Genomic DNA, 15,016 nt, shown 5'->3' on the forward strand with positions numbered 1-15,016 from the left:
CCATGGGCAGTGACTCACGACATCCAGTGTTATGGTCAGCAGAGCCCAACAGACTCCTCAGAATATTGCTTAAAAGTAATAATAAATGTTTTACTAGAAAGTGGATCAGTATTACTGGTCATTGGTGTGCATGTAATATGAAAAATGCAAATACAAGATAAGAAAAATGGAACTGAATCGCCAAGCTTTTGTCATTCCCAGCAGTGTTTATAGTACAGTAAGTTCCATTAGCTGCTTGTATTGAGGGTTTGCACATGACCACCATTATGCTTTTGTGTGTTTTTGTGTGTTTTTTCTTAACAGATAAAATTGTACGATCCTTGAATGGCACTGCGAAGCATACGTATGTTACCTTTCCTTGATAATCAACCCTTTTTCATCTTGCCATACCTCTTCCGTGATGTTGGCTGTGCCAATAGGCAAGGAAGAATAGTGTGTTAGTTATATCGATTTCCTGGTGACCAAGAAAAGAGAGAGAGGTGAATGGCAGCTGTAAAGAGAGATAGCTGGGTACCCACTTCATGCTTTTGACTCTGCAGCACTCACTTTACCAAAGGTAAACCTAGTGTAGTGTCCATTATTTTGTATGTATGAATATATATCATGAATGAGATGAACTTTAAGTGATTAATACTTGATGCCGGGTGTCATCAACTTTTTTTTTATGCAAGGAAGAAGAAACCAAATGCCAGGAGCCCGCAAACTGTTCCAAGAAAAAACGAAAACAATACGACAGGGAGCCAAATTCAAGATCCGTGCATTTCGAGATGCCTGGACACACAGCGTTTGAAAGACTGGAGATCATAGGAAGTAGGAAGTATTGACCGAGGGAGACAGTTCCAGAGCTGACCTGTTGCATAAATGAAGAACTGGGAGTAACGGTTAACTCGTGCATTAGAGAGTTGGACAGAAAAGGGATGAGAATTTGTTGCTAGACAGGTGCTACGTGGCCTTCGTAGAGCTGGAGGGGTACAAGCAGATAGTTCAGAGGAGCAGTGACCATTGAAGTCGCGACAGAAAAGAGATAAAGATGCAGCAGTGTGGCGAAGAGACAGAGTTTGAAGGAAACCAGTAGAGGAGAAGATTTAATGAGACAAAAAACCTTTGACTCCACCTTGTTGAGAAGAGCTGTATGTGGGGAACCTCCCCACACATGAGAGTTGCGCTCTACACAGGGGCGAGTAAAACCCGTGCATAAAGTAAACAGTTGTGCGGGTAAAGAAGGTACGGAGTCGGCTTAGCACACTTAATCTCTTGCAGGCAGATTTTACAAGAGATGTAAAATAACCTTTCCAAGATAAATCCTGAGAGAATGAAACCCCAGGTATGCTTTTGGGTTTTACACTTTTTTTTGTCATTGTCATTGAATATGTATGTCTGTTGGTGCCGTTAACAGCACAGCATTGGTATGGCATGATGGAAATTTAATGATCATTTTTAAGTCAGATAAAAGTTTGGATGCTCCTGTGGTGCCCAGAAAATACAAAGGATTAGTGGTGCAGTCAGTGCGAGGCCTTTATACTTCATATTTTTCTTAACAAGCACTTATTTAACATTATTTACTGCTGTATCTCTTAGATTATTAATTTTTGGCGTACAGTGATGTGTTTATTTATTTATTAATGGTCGAATCAGTTATGACGTTTTTGAGTTAGTAGGCATTGGTGATTGGACTTATTCTTTTAAAAAGTTATCACTGCATTGAAGTGTGTATTGTCAAAGGTAATGTTTTCAAGGTAATACAAGCAGTGTGACAGGAAGTAGGACGAGTCGACAAAGGCTCCACCTTGTAGTCTATATGAAGTTGTATCACAAGATATTAGTGTACAGTGCACGTGCACACACACACACAATATCTATCTATCTCAATCTATCTATCAATCTATCTTTCTGTTTATCTATCTATCTATGTTATATATACTATACTGTATATATATATGGGGTGACATAGGACAGGATGGTGGATGGATATATCACACACACACACACACACACACACACACACACACACACACACACACACACACACACACACACACACACACACACACACACACGAGTACACCACCAATTTTCCGGCTCTGGATGGCTCGGCACCTATTTTAATCCTTAGTTTCAGTTTGTAAATTTTATGTTTTATTTACTTCAGTTTAATTTATGTTGTTTATTGATATAAATGTTTATATTTAAGTGTAGTGTAATTTAGATGAGCTTCTTGATATCTTTGTATATATTTTGCCCAGTATAATTTAGGTAGCTATGTTTTAAAGAAATTGCTACTTAAGTCACTGAAATAATCAGAGCAAAATGCAGTTTTATTTTGCTTGTTTGAATCATAAGAGTACATTAATGTTATATAGCTCTTATGTCATATTTATTGCTTATATTTTGGTTATTAACATTGTTCTTTTATTAGATGTAGTCATTAATCTGCCGAAAATGGGAGTGGGGTACCTCTTTCATCAAACTCCGTACCAGAGGTAAGGTTGTGGATGCTGGAGTATCCCTAGCTTGGTAGTAGAGAATGAAATATGCCTTTTTGCTTATGATGTGTCTCTGGTAAGCACAGATGAGTGGGAACTGCAAGGGTTAATGAATGAGCTTCGGAGCGTAAGAAAATAATGTAAAAGTAAATGTAATGAAAAGTAAGTTTTTTTTTTTTTTTTTTTTTTTTTTTTAGTATCGAAGTCATGGTGTGCATGATGCTGCTGCATGGTCAGATTTTGGAGAACGTGAGGGTCGTCAAATATCTACAGTAGGTATTGTGGTAAGTATGATTGGGAGTTTACAGGATGTAGTGTGAGAAGGGGTATGCCAGGAGGGAGGGTTGCAGGTACGAGTATATTGGCGGTGAAGGCAAGGATTAGGGAGATCAGCATGGAAGTGAGAATGTCGTTATATTGTGATCCCCGCTGTAACATATGGTAGTCAAGCATGAACCTTGCAAGGACACAAGTCAGAAGTGAGAAGAGTGGAAATTAGTGACCGAGAGGAGGGCATGGAGTTACGTGGAGAGAAACAAAACTGTGGTGTTCGGAAGTGTTATGGTATTGACATGGATTTACTGGACAGTGTTAGAAGTGCTTGAGATGGTTTGGCTATGTGGAGAGAAAGTTTGATATCGATTAGGAGAGTGTAAATGAGTGAGGTGCAAGAAGTGAGGATAAAAGGAGGGGCGGGGTGGAAGGGTATATAAATGTGGATAATGTGAAATGGAGGAAGGGCAGCCTGCTAGCGGAGAACAGGATGACATGGAGGTGAGGCGATTTATCAATGACCACCATCGTCGGGAATAGGGTGTTTGGAAATAGATCGAGAAATGGATTTATTGTAAAAATAATGTATTCCAGTGTTGATAATTATTAAAATCCACACAATTTATGTTGAGTTTCCTGATATTAATGGTTATATTCAGTTTTGAATCATTCTGTAGTTCTGGTGTTCGGTGGCGGAGCTCTGAGCAGACCCCAGTTTCCAGGTGTTGTTCGGGATCACAATACCATAGTTTTTCAGGGGATGGGTGTCGCAACAAGGATTCTGGATTACCGGTATCTTCAAAGACCCTTTTTATGTAAGTACCGCAGAGTAGCAGTTAGGGAAGTAAGTGAAAAAGCATGTTCTTCAGATGAGACCCATGACGAATCGCAATCTATCCTTTGCTGTGGAATATTGTAGGTTTTTCTCTATTTACATATACTGACATTCATACAGGTAGTCACTTTCAGTGTTGTGTACAAATACGTTTATTACTAAAGGCATAGCTGTAACCTGCTTTTAAATGCTGTATTCTATAGATCGATATTTCGTAATATTACCTCTGTCTTAGTTGTTGAACAGAACTGTTTCGGATTCATTTGTTCCGTTTATGTACATAATTTTACTCTTGTTGGGACTATTTGGCTGGTAGATATCCCCATTCTGAGAATTGTAAGTACTTCAGAAGACCTGTTAATGACACCCAGAACCTTCATGTCTTTCATATTTTGGCCTGTAGTGACCTTGAAATTAAAACATTCCTAAGGCAAGTACGCCCGTATGTGGCAGTTAAAAAAAAAAAAATTACATACAACTAAATTTGATTGTAACATCAGACCACACCCGGAGGATATAGGATGTAAGGGCAAAATGTAGATAACTATTTATTTTTGTATTAAATAGCGACGTGACTTTGGAGAGAACTCGTGGTGCATGTTTTGGCTGGGACTTGGTGACTTTGTTGCCAAATTGATGAAACACGACAGCAAACTTCCCAGTGTGGTCAGCTTCCCCTCGCCACACTGCTGTATATATCAGTGTCTCAGGGCCATACTCCCGTGGGCCGAGGAGATTCTTTGCCCCTCTCAAGTACAACTTCTTCATATGGGACAACCCTATAAAATCAGGAGAGTCATGACATTAGTATTTAGTGGGAAAACTAAACTCAAGAAATGCACGTGCCTGTGGCTGTGCTAATGCATTATCACTGATTTGGAACATAATCAGTGTGTGTGATGGTGATGGCAGAGTTCTTTGTTGTCTTGAGTATGCAGGAGTATTTCGTGAACCATCCATAAATTAAAGCTAACTCCCAAAATTAAAATTAATTAGTAGGCATGCTAAAGCATCGGTTGATGCATGCCGATATTCATTGTAAAACACATCAATAGATGTAAGCCAGTTACTATGTCGATGTTCTAATTGTGTAATTTGTACAAATTATGAATATAAATAGCATAAGAACATTATGCAAAATGCAGTCACTAACAGAGATGCAAAAGAGCCTTCTAAGGCCACGAGAATATGGCCTTTTTTTATTTTATTATTATTATTTTTTTTTATCTGTGCATCCCTGGTGTTGTTTGGGCCAGATGTTGTGTTGTGTTTTCCCCACCGCCCTCTAGTTCCCGGATGACCAAACACTGGAGGCATACCAAGGCCTCGCTGTCTGGACACACTGCCATTATGTCTCGTTGGAACCACCCCGTGCAATAATAATAATAATAATAATGATAATAATAGAAATACTGAATGTCACACCTGCTGAACTGCTGAAACTTAATATTATGAAGATAAATGCTAGTAATAGCTGCAGTAGTAACACAAAGGTTCCTACCTAATAATAAGATTCCTTTAGCATGTATTTGAAAAGGAAGACTCTGACAACAAGCAATATGCTTATATACAACACATTAAAGGATTCATTTTGATAATCGTGTCCATCAAGGGAAAAAAAATCATATAACTGTCGTCATGTGTTCATTGTGAAATTAATGGCACTTATGGAAGTATTTTAGAACTTTGATTCTTAGAGCACAGAGCAAAGATTTAGTGCACAGTTTTTGTTAACACTGAGGATACTTGGAAAGTTAACGTGATACCCGAGAGTTTTGTAGGTACAGAAGTTGAATAGTAAATAAGCAATGAATGGCATTGTTCAGTGTTTAGAGTAGGTGTATCAAGTATCTATGATGTAAGGTTGCTGCCAGGAGCAAAGCGTGTGACATGAGTCAAAACTGGACAGGTGGGGGCCGTTTTGTTTCGGTTGGTTGGTTGGTTGTTGGATATCTGGCTACTGACTGGAGGTATGGAGGCCTAGATCACTAGTTTCACCCATCAGAATTAAGTAGAGAATGGCGTCCACTGGTTTAGGGGTCAGTAGAAATGTACCAGTTTTATTTTTCGGAGTAACGCATGAGAAAAGAGCATTACACAGCCAACACCAGAGGGAACTTGGGCTAACTTACCCCCACCCACTGCCAACGTCACACCATCGCACCAACACTGCCAGTTTCTAGTGAGACTTGCCCGGAACTAGAGGCGTGGTAGATTAGTTACCCCTTCATTAGTCCTGTCGCTGCTGTGGGAATGCATGCAGGGATTTTATTTAGGTTAAACCAAGCAGTTTTATTCAGCTGAGCAAAGTCCTATTTTGGGCACATGCAGGGGTTTTATTCAGGCTAAAAACAAAATGATTTTGTTCAGCTGAGTGAAATCCTAGTGCGGAAAGCATTAACTTAGCTATTTTGCTGCTATTGATGCATGTAGAGATTACATTCAAGCTAATATCCAGCAGTTTTGTTCAGCTGTGTGAAATCCTAGGAGGCAGAGTGTTACATTAATTCTTTTGCTGCTCTTAGTAAACGTAAAGATTATATCCAAGTTAACATCAAGTGATTTTGTTCAGCTGAGCAAAATCCAAGCATTCAGAGGGTCAACTGCAGCTCGCTACTTGGACCCCATGCTATGGATTCTGGATGTGAGACTTAATCGTCATCTTTGCTATGTCAGATTGCTTATCTCAGCTGTTGCGGGTTTGTCTGTGTGTTTTATTTGGCATTAGTCACGGTGCAGTATATGCAAGCAATTACCCGCGCCGAATGTCAGTGTCTGCGATAGTTTACATGTGTGAATTTTATGGATATATTTATAACATGACATACATATCACAAGTAAAAATATGCATATTTGCACTTTATCAGCTGTATTTCTAAAACTGATATTGTGAAGGGGGATGCAAGTCCCAATTTTTATTTTATTTTATTAACTCGTGAATAACAACTTGCGTCAGTTGTTGTCCAATTTTCCCTCCAAAGATCACAAGCCACATTGTTATTATGGCATTATCGTGTTCCCTTTGTTGAATCTGTATGGACTGTACTTGAGGAGACTTGCTTGAAGTTTGACATCCATGATTAAGTTGAACAAGTTGATTGCGGGAAATGCAGAACAAAATGACTCAGCTTGAAGTATAGTGGGTAATGGAGTATATTCAAGGCGATGGAGAAAAAAGGAGTGTGACCACTCTATTTCATTGGTAAATTTTTTACAATTAGGAGAAAATGGGGACTGGCCACATCTTCTCCCACGTGTGTTCTTAAAATGACCATCAATGTCTGGAGGTTTGCCATTTTGCCTTCATGATCCCAGGTTTAACTAAACTGCCATATTCTTATACCTGAGAGGTGAAAGTGTATACCAATCTCCAGACTGAGGGTCATTAAGAAAAACTTGTGAGCATTAGATGTGGTTAGCCTAGATACCTCAGTACAGGGTTACAGAGAGTATTTAGCACCTAGACAGAGAAGCCCATTTCTCTCACCCTTGTTTAACAAATGACTGCCAGAAATTGGGCTCCTCTTCGCCTTCATTATCTCAGTTTTGGTAGAACAGCTCTCAGTCTCTTGAAGCAGCATGCCCGTCATGTTGCATTCAATATCCAAGTTTCCAGTTCTGTCTTCTAATCTCCTTCTGACGTCACAAAGGGCACGTTTAGACAATCAGTGTTATGGCATATTTTCGAAGTATGATGGCAATGGTTGGTATTCTCATTGGTTAAAAAAGCTCCTGAACATCACCTTCTTAGTAATTTATCTTGTTTCAATAACTTTGTCTTGTGTGTTACGTATGGCATTTCAATACTGACAGTTTTTTAAAATACCACAGACGAGAATATTGTGCTATGCAGTAATAAACTGGTAACGAAGAGGAGTTAGGAGCTTCCTAAACTGATTTGAATACGGTACATATCGTGCTCGGGAAGTGGTGGTGTAGACGGCAACACTGACTGTCTGCACGATTACTACCAAGTTTGGCTTCGTTACCATGCTTTTAAAATATGCACCGACAGTGATCATTTAAACCAGCCCTTAGTTACGGAAATATCGCACTGTTCAGACTGACCAAGAATAAAAAAGTATCTTGGTGTGATGTGTATTAGTAATTAGCTTTTTTTTTTTTTTTTTTTTTTTTTTCCTATCCATGTGGAGTAGCTGAGTCGGCTGTTAGAGGCAGCAGTAGCAATTTGTCTTCCCTCCAGCCAGACAAGCGAGCATCCAGGCTTCCTTCCACATCGCGCTGAACGAGTAATGTAGGTGAATATATATTTAAAAAAAAGTCTTTGAATTATAGGTGAATACTTAAAAATGTCTTTAAATCGTAGGTGAATAAAAAAATGTCTTTAAATTGTAGGTGAATAAAAAAAATGTCTTTAAATTGTAGGTGAATAAAAAAAATGTCTATAAATTCGTCTCTCTAGATGATGTAGTTCGAGAGTTCCTAGCGTTTAAAATGCACGGAGAACTAAAATCTGACGTAGGTGTCTTTCTTGTGCTTGTGTGTCGCCCACTTGAGCATAATAAAGCTTAGACGAAAAGTGTGTTTGAATCTCCTTGATCAGTGATGTTGGTTAAGTGAAGAAGTGAAAAGCATGAAGAGAGAGAGAGAGAGCATAATGTAAACAGGAAGTGCGGTGAGATAAGAGAAACAGACCAAAAATGGGAAGAAACAGAGAGAGAGAAAGAGAGAGAACGTCCAGGCAGGAGGAATGACACAAAAAGAAAAAAATACAGCAATATTGCCGATGGAAAAGGTAAAAATAAAAAGAAGACACTGAACGAAATATAGGCGGTACGCGCAGGAATTATTGCTGTTGTTGTTCAGGTCCCGAATTGGATGGAGTGCAGATAGCCGATCACCTCAACGGGCGCTCCCAGATACTTTGTTGAAGTTTTTGAGAGTTACCTGTGTCGTGAGAGTGAGATGGGAAAATCTGTAATGGCGAGACGGCAGTATAGTTAAGACACACCATTTACATACGTACGGTACATTAATGCTTCGTCATTTGAAGGGAAGTAGAACAAAGCGACTGATTATCTAAAATTAGGTGAACACGCGATCAATGGAGAAATCAGATCTGCATAATCTTTAATAGCCTAATCATACTGACTGATTCATATCTGACTTCCCTATTGTATTCAGATATTCGCATGGGTACTGATCATTATGGATTTATTTTTCTAATGAGCAGAATACTGACAGTAGTTCATAATCCATCAACAGTAATGTAGGACGATATTTATATTAGTCCCATCTTTTCCCCGATGAATGTGTAGATTATATTCCAAGTGGATTGGGAGATTTCGTAGCACCTCTTGCTTTGAGATTCATCCTGCACATTACATCTCAGTAATCCTCATGTGTGTTATTAATCGAAACTACGTTGATATTAAAACAATTTAGATAATGTGCAAGAGAATGTTAGGATGTAATGTGCAAATAAATCACTACGCAAGAAGTCCTCCGAGGCCTCCTATGCCACCTGCAATACGACTCTGCGTTCGAACACGGCTGCTTCGTTTCAAGTTCCACTCTGCAGGTGTGTTGGGTAGGGGTCCGCGTCACCTGATGTTCAGGAGGGGAGCAGCGGGTTCGTCATTCACTACGAGGTTCTCAAGAAATTCTAAACAGTGCTACACATGAGGTAAGTGTGTTGTGCTGTTGAGGGACGACGTTACATGAGGCAGAGTGTGTTGTGTATTGAGAAAGCGAGATGTGTTGTTGTGCAAGGGACGGCATTACAATGAGGGGAGTGTATGTCGTGTGTGTACGTTGTAAGAGTGATAGGCATGAGACGTGTGAGAGGCGGCATAACAGTGTGGAAAGACTGGTAATGTGTATTATGAGAGTAAGATGCATGAGGTAAGCGTGTTGTGGTATGATGGGCTGTACTACAATAAGAACGGAGTATGCCGTGGTGTGAAGAGTTGTTTACATTGAAGGCAGTGTACTCTGTGTTTTGTGAGAGCGAGGTGCAGGAGGTGAGTAAGAGAGTTGTGGTGTGACTGGTGGCTGTACAATGAAGAAATAATGCATTATTAAAGATGCATGAAGTGAATAAGTGTGTTTGGCGGTATTTCTTTGAGGCCACTGTGTTTTGTGCTGTGAGAGTGATGTACATGAGATTACTGTGTTATGGTGTTAGGGGCAGCATTACAGGAGGACATTGGTTTACGTGTCATAAATCAGCACTGGTGCTGTCGTCATTATTTCACACGTTTTCGTTTAGTGGCCAGGGGCCGTACCTATAAAACCTACATCATAGTTAACTGAAAGTCAGAAATGTGAGACTTAAGGTCGAAATCATAAGCTGCTGAGATAGCGCTTTGCTATATGTAGTAGGACTTGCGAGTTCTGAAAACTGGAGAAAAATACCCCCCCCCAAAAAAAAAAAAAAAAAAAAAAGCAGAGAAAAGACGCAGCAAAAAATTAAAATTACTACGAAATTTTTCTTAAATGTTTTCGGTGAAAAGTTAACTGATTAATTCAAGTTTTAGGAAATATTTATTTACCACTTTGTTTTACTGTGGACGAGGACATATTGTCCGACTGCACCATCCTGTAAACAAACAACAACACCGACGCCAGCAGAACTTCAACGGTACGACAGAGAAAGGCACAAGTGGTCGTCACCACTGCAGAGTTGCATTTTTCCAGTTGCAAGGTAACGCACTGTTCTTATAATTTTCGTTTCTGGCGTGAGAGCCTTGTTTCTTGCTGTTGGTCTTGTTAGGGTCTCCCGCAACAAAGTTGTCACAAAAATTATGCCTGCACGGTCCAAGCGGGATCTCTTTTCCAGTTCTGCATCACTTAGCTCATTAAGCATATCTTTCCTGTCACGAGAAGGTCATGGTTGACGGTGGCGAATTATATGTCCTCGTGCGGCGGCCATGTTTAACGTTATGTTTGAGTCATAAGCCGCGTCCAAAGAGCTATACCAACTTGGGAGGTGTCTTTAGCAGTGACTCAGGTTAGGTCGAACATAAGGAGTTATGACTCGCTACTGTGAATTTAGGACAGACTTTCGCCTTATGACGCAGTCATAGTGAAAACGTGATGCTGGTACAGCTAACATGATACAGGTATGTATATGAGTATTGCAAGAGTAAGTATGAATAATTAAAACACATGCTGATTGAATTCAGTGCACGGAAGTTAAATGGTTGATACCAATATAAAGCAACCAGCGAAGAGACAAATCATTTTTTACCCACACAGCAGGTGATAAAAAGAAGTAATTGGCCATATAGCAGTTACATTCATTAGTTTATACCTTCACAATAGAAAAGGATACACAGGTAACCAGCCAAATACAAACACTAATATATCCACAGCCAGTAAGAAAATGATTTTGTATTGACATTACTTTTTTTGGAACAGTTAGTCCATTGTCATTGGTGGCCATCATACCGTGCCAGATTCGTTTGCAGGTCAACTGTATACGATATACACAAAGAATATCTTCTGCAGCTCGTGAAGACTTTTAAGTATGACAGATAATGGTGGCATTTGTCTATTAAATGAACGCTAAGTTAATATCTGTAAATTAGTACCCTACAGTACCGCTGGACGGGGGTAGGTAGACACTCCACGACGTATTCCTCCTTGCTGTAAATGAGTCGCTATTATACATAAAATCTACATTTTCATTGGTGTAACTCTGAGAAATCAAAATAACAATACATATCAATGTATCCTAACCATGTCATCATCACTTTTGTTGCTCAAAAATAGCATTTATGGGTTGCGTTGAATTTGTCCACACCGATGTGGAAAGATGTCTGCTTCATCCAAGTCTAGGTTCGTCACGCATTTACTTTTCCACATTAGCAGACGATTTCCACGAAACGGCAACCCAGGTGTAAGGTTCATGAATTGAGTAATGTCTTGTTGTGTAAGAGGCTGCATTACAGGGGGCGTTCTGCCGTGCTGTGCAGTGCTGTGCAAGAGTGGTGTACGATGTGTGTGTTTTTGGTGTGAAGGGCGGCTTTTTAATTTGTTTTTGAGTTGTATATTGTGTTAATAACTACTAATCAGCAGTACCCGTGATCTGAATACAGTAATCAGACAGTGGCCATAAATTAGTGAAAAAGGTATCATCGCAGTGAGAGGAATGAAAAAAAAAGTTGACTAATATTAATGGAAAGTGTTGCAGTATAACAGGATCAAATGTCAGTTATCCCCCCCTTCGTCTCTCTCTCTCTCTCTCGACTGAGATATGAGGACAGGTGGTGATTGGAATGGTGATGACTTGAGTGGTGAGGGTTAGGGTGGTTAAAGTTGATAGGACGACTGAGGGAGAAGAGGTGGTGAGGGTTGCGGTGATGAGGGTTGTAGTTATGATGGTTGTGATGGTGAGGGCTGTGGTTATGATGGTTGTGATGGTGAGGGTTATGGTTATGATGGTTGTGATGGTGAGGGTTGTGGTTATGATGGTTGTGGTGATGAAAGTTGTGGTGAGGGTGTTGGTGGTGAGAGTTGTGGTGATGAGTTGTGGTAGTTATGGCTGATCGTGGTGATGAGAGTTCTGCTGATGATGGTTGTGGTAATAAGGGTTGTTTTGATGATGGTTAATGAAGGCTGTGTACCTCCTCCACAGTAACAGAGCGCTTCGGTAATGAAAGGGTTAATGAAGGCTGTGTACCTCCTCCACAGTAACGGAGCGCTTCGGTAATGAAAGGGTTAATGAAAGCTGTGTACCTCCTCCACAGTAACAGAGCGCATCTGTAATGAAAGATTTAAGGTTGTGTGGGCTGTGGTGGTGAGATTTGTAGTTGTGTGAGATGTGTTAGTGATGATAATGGTGGTGATTGTGACGATTTTGGTGGTGAGGTTTACGGTGGTTTTGGGTGTGGTAGTGACTGTGTTAATTGTGGTAGTGGGAATTGTGGTGGTGTAGGTTATGATGACGGTGCTAAATGTGGTGATAAGGGTTGCGATGGTGACAGTGAGGGTGGTGATGGTTATGGAGGTAAGGTCTGGGGTAGGAGGGTTGTAGTGGTGAGGTCGGAAGTGATGAGAATTGTGGTAAAGTTTGTAATGGTGATGTTTATGGTGGTGAGGTTGTAGTGATGATGGTTATGGTGGTGAAGTTGTGGTGGTGATGGTTATGGTGGGGAGGTTGTGGTGGTGATGGTTATGGTGGGGAGGTTGTGGTGGTGAGGTTGTGGTGGTGATGGTTATTGTGGTGAGGCTGTGGTGGTGATGGTTATTGTGGTGAGGCTGTGGTGGTGATGGTTATGTTGGTGAGGCTGTGGTGGTGATGGTTATGTTGGTGAGGTTGTGGTGGTGATGGTTATGGTGGTGAGGTTGTGGTGGTGAAGGTCATGGTGGTGATGGTTATGGTGGTGAAGGTAGTGGTCGTGATGGCTGTGGTGGTGATGGTTATGATGGTGAAGGTCATGGTGGTGAAGGTAGTGGTGGTGATGGTGATGGCTGTGGTGGTGATGGTTATGGTGCTGAGGGTTGTGGTGGTAAGGGCTGCGGAAGGAAACTCAGGCCTCATTCTACTCATCTTAGGGGGCTTTGTATCACCTCTACCTTCTGGTTTTTGTTTTGTATAGCTCACCTTATTATTCTGTGTATATTGTTCACATGTATGTATGTATGAGTAAATGCCATAAATACCATACAGGAGAAAATTAATGACCCAGATGAAGAAATAAGTAGGTTAGGAAGTGGTGCTAAGGTCCTTTTAAGTCAGTGAGGATCCGGTTTATTGATAATGCTAGAATATCGCGAACATAGAGTGAAATCAGTGAACCTTCCATAACACGAGATAATAACTAGTATAGCACTAAATATCGGTTTCACTAGGGTCAGGCCACAGCTACATCGCCTCACCGTTAAGCCAGATTCGTTTGGTTGGGTATGAGTGACTAACCTCTTTATGGGCTAGAGATCCGCGGATTTAGCACCTTTGTCCACTAATCTGCGAAACGAGAAGGGATAATATGGTAAGCCATCCAAGCCTTACTTAATGGACCTCATCCGAACAAGAATTAAACTGCTTTCAAACTCAGTCACCGCCACGTCAATCATTTCCCTGCGTTATGGAAGGTTCGCCGATCTGATTTTACTGTATTATCAGCGGCGAGGTGACAGCGTTATTTTCCCATTTATGAAGGCATGAGGAGTGAAGGGAATAGATATTTACGAGTGTCCCAGGAAATCTGTACCAAACATCAAGAGGTTATTATGATTATTTTGTTTTTTGCTGATTTTGAGTAATAAGTGCTACATTAACAAAAGTCTAATTCTCTCACCATTATGGAGCTACAATTATTGATGACCTTATGGGAGAAAATGGCTTCCCTCATAATTCCCCCATAAGGCCCGAGTAAAAGCATATATTACACAGATTTGCCGAACAGTAACCTCCGGAAGTTGAGAGATTTGCTGGGGCGCCCTGTATAGAACATGACATACAAAAGGATATCGTACCCTGTGCAAAAATAAACTGGTAAAAGAAAGGTGCTATCGTGCCTCTTAAGCCTACGGATATTTGGCCCAAAGTGTGGTATGTTTGTATGCCACAGGAACCCTAAACTTTCCCTTATGGCCTTCCTCCTTAGTTTGGTAGATGTTTCTCCGTTATGCTCTCTCTCTCTCTCTCTCTCTCTCTCTCTCTCTCTCTCTCTCTCTCTCTCTCCTTTTCATTTTCGTTTCCAAACTTTCAGTATGTTTTATGTACACTTTTATATTCATATTGCATTTCCTCTCCCATTTTATCTCGCTCACAATTTTTATCCCCCTTCGCGTCGGTGCATTTTTTTCTTTATCATTTCTTATTCTTCCTCCTATTTGTTGTTCATTCTTTTTTTCTTTTTCCGATTTTCTCCTCCTCCATTGCTTTTTTTTCCCAATCTCTTTCCTCTTCCCATCTACGTTGGTCCGGCAATCTTATGACTGTTAGGATTTACCTCATTAAACTTATTCGTACTACTTCATTGTGGTAGGTGGGGGCGCCTGCTATCCGTTCGCTTCATGTAAATAGTTTTACCTTCAGGTGACTTCACACTAAGCAACAAGCCAAATGGTTCCTTGTCGCTAGGAAACCATTTACAGCGCTGGGTGGTAACCTTATAACCAAATGATGATTAGGTTTTCTGTTAGGCTAAGGTGTTCCAATCGGATGTGGCGCATACAGATTTAATACCGACAAATAGTTGTGATGTATTACTCAGATGATTCCGTTTAGGGGCTTATGACTGGTTGTTTTCGCCTCAAGTATCTAAACTATATAGTCTAACCCTAAGGACTGGATGGCTGGTAGACAGAGCGCTATTTTCACACGCTTTTATTTAGCTTAGGAGACTTTAGGAACTGGGGGAGATAGATGCAGCCTTCATCAACTCCTTCCATATGAAAGGCCCTCCTGAGGTAGAATGCATAGGAGGCTGCAAGAATGAGGCAGAGAGGA

Source organism: Coenobita brevimanus, chromosome 75, assembly GCF_032717465.1.
Source record: "Coenobita brevimanus isolate Jiangsu-jjx chromosome 75, ASM3271746v2, whole genome shotgun sequence".
In the NCBI taxonomy this organism is placed as follows: domain Eukaryota; kingdom Metazoa; phylum Arthropoda; class Malacostraca; order Decapoda; family Coenobitidae; genus Coenobita; species Coenobita brevimanus.